General features: G+C 32.3%; 1 long non-coding RNA gene and 1 pseudogene across 1 annotated transcript in view; both read left to right on the top strand.

Moving 5' to 3' along the window:
• The window catches only part of LOC145721424 (uncharacterized), a 154,585-nt gene extending 152,114 nt beyond the window's left edge, over positions 1 to 2,471 (top strand). Inside the window, exon 3 of the long non-coding RNA XR_014145098.1 lies at positions 2,402 to 2,471. This is a non-coding gene — a long non-coding RNA (uncharacterized LOC145721424). The remainder of the gene's footprint in view (positions 1 to 2,401) is intronic.
• LOC115942521 (U2 spliceosomal RNA) lies at positions 1,563 to 1,687 on the top strand (annotated as a pseudogene).
• Positions 2,472 to 2,765: the final 294 nt, after the last annotated feature.

The raw sequence follows: 2,765 nt of genomic DNA on the forward strand, positions 1-2,765 counted from the left end.
GCTGGGTGATAGGTGGGGAGGGTATGTGCTATGGTGAGCACTGTGAATTGTGTAAGACTGTTGAATCACAGACCTGTACCTCTGAAACAGATAATACATTATATGTTTAAAAAAGAAGAAGAAGAAGATAGTAGGAAGGGAAAAGTGAAGGGGGGGAATCAGAGGGGGAGACGAACCATGAGAGACTATGGACTCTGAGAAACAAACTGAGGGTTCTAGAGGGGAGGGGGTGGGGGGATGGGTTAGCCTGGTGATGGGTATTAAGGAGGGCACGTATTGAATGGAGCACTGGGTGTTATACGCAAACAATGAATCATGGAACACTACATCAAAAACTAATGATGTAATGTATGGTGATTAACATAACATAATAAAATAAAATTTAAAAAAGATTGCATTGAGATGCATTGCCATCTTATTTATCAAACCAATCTAAGAATCTTTTTTTCTTTCATAAAAAATATGGTTGATCTGTATCCATCATTATTATTGACATTTATCTTACTTTGTCATCTTATACACTATATTTTTAATTTTTGCTGATTAATTTATTTTTATCTTAGTAAATAGATTTTTTTTCTGCATTTATTTAAAACTCTGTTATTTTAAGAGGTATAAATTATATGTCTGTTAGTGGTTTTCTTACATTTCTTAACAAAAATATTAACTGTAATTCTCTATTCAGCTTAATATAAGCTGAAATAACTTTGAGCTTCTCTTTAAGATACTTTTAATTTATCTTTAAGATACATAATTTTGCCTTTATCTGAACTTAGAGTCATGCACTTCTCTCTGTGTATGTGTACCAATATTGGAATAAGGTTGTGATTTATTAAGATTTATATATTATACTTATTGCTTTCTGAATAATTTTGACATTGTGACATTTAATTTTAAAGTCATGTATAAAATAATTATTAAAAATTAATCCGTTTAACTTGTTTCATTACTTATCTCATGCCTTAAATTTTTCATTTTTTATTTTACCTTATGTCTGTTTTTTAGGTCTTCAATTAAAAATTATATAGAAGGCAGTGTATCTTCCATGTTCTTACATATCTGACAATATATTTTCTTCACATATAAAAAGAAATTTTTTATCATCTTGTTCTACAAAAGTTTCTCTGCATATATAGCTATATTACCCTTTATTAATATTGTGAAGGAAAACCACATACCATTGCAATATATTCATAATGCTTGAGGAGATTTTCATAATCCTTGTATTTCAAATATTTCTTCTGGAAATGTTCTGGAAATGACATGCCTTTCTCCCAGTTATTTAATGTAAAATATGGGAAACCTATACGTTTGTTAACATGAATGCTTTTTAGTTCAGAATATTTTCTCTAGATATGTCTTTGATTGTGACCAAAAGTTCTTGCTTCTTCTTCAGGTGCATTCCTTACACTTAGATTTGTTTTTCTCCGTTGTCCAAGTCTCTTACTTTCTCAGTACTTGCTTTTAACATCTTCTTCTTTTTGCTCTGAGATGTAAGGTAATTTGCAAGTCTGGACATCAAATGACTAATTACATTTTCTTATTTATCATTTCTATCTTTTATCACTTCTCAGCCTTTTGGCTAAGATCAAGTGTAGTATCATTTCTATCTTTTACTACCTCCAGTTACTGCATATTTGTTTCCTGGAAGTGTTTCCTGTTTATATCCATTTATAGTCCATCCTCTTAACTTTTTATTTTAGATTTTGTCTCTTAACAGTTTAATAGCATTAGAGTGGCCATATCTTCTTAAATTTTATTGAGTGTGCCGTTAGTTTTCTGAAACTTTTTTCTAATTTTCAATGTAAGTCTATTTTTTGAGATTTCTTTTCACAGTTTATTAGTCCATTGTTTATACATACCTTTATCAAAAGATATACCTTTTTTACTTTGATTTTATTCAAATGAGGCAAGATATTTTCAGACTTAATATTTACTAATGAGTGTGGGTTCCTGGAAGCTGAGAGACGATCGATTTTCTTCTATTATTTTTCTTAGCTGTGGGATTCGAGTTGCACAGCACCTACCTGATTCTCTACCTGTGGCAGGCGTATTCGCATATTATTTCATAACCAGTGGAGCATATGAAATGCTACACTGCTAAGCCGGCACTGACTGCTCTGGGGATTCTTTATATCTCTGTTTGACCTAATGCCCTTTAGCCATAGAGACTACACCTCACAAACTACGAGGCACGCTTATTGTCAATTTACTGCTCTTGTGGCTTTTGTAATTTTCTAAATCTGAGTGCGTGTAAATAGCTGGGATTGAAGAAACAGGAAAGGGACAGTCTTTAGCTTTCTTCCAAAAGCAGCACTTTGTGAGCAGGCTTGAGGTGACATAAGCTGTGGGTCTCTGAGTTAATGAGAAGTACGATATATCTTCTTAATTTTTTTTTCAGGCAGTATCCACTCAAAGTCAAAGCCTGGAGAAGCATTTTCCAAATTGGACTTCATCTGCCTTGCACTTGGTAGGTTTCCTTTCTTCTGGCATATGTTTATCTTCCGTTCTTTAGTATTAATGTTTGTGAGTGTCCCTTTTTCTATTGCCTCTATAGGTCTTTTTAAGTTGGAACTTGTGAGGATCTACATGTAGGACTAAATCTAAGATCAATCTAAATATGTCCGTGTTTTGATTTTTTAGAAAAATATAGTGCCTGTGAGTTCTGTATTTGAGCCATGCAAATTTACATGAATAGTAAAATTACATGACTATATTGTTGACAATTTCTAAATCTGTGAACAAGTATTAACTAATGATTTGCT

The sequence above is a fragment of the Leptonychotes weddellii genome, chromosome 5, assembly GCF_054177405.1.
Source record: "Leptonychotes weddellii isolate Sample4059 chromosome 5, ASM5417740v2, whole genome shotgun sequence".
NCBI classification, from domain to species: domain Eukaryota; kingdom Metazoa; phylum Chordata; class Mammalia; order Carnivora; family Phocidae; genus Leptonychotes; species Leptonychotes weddellii.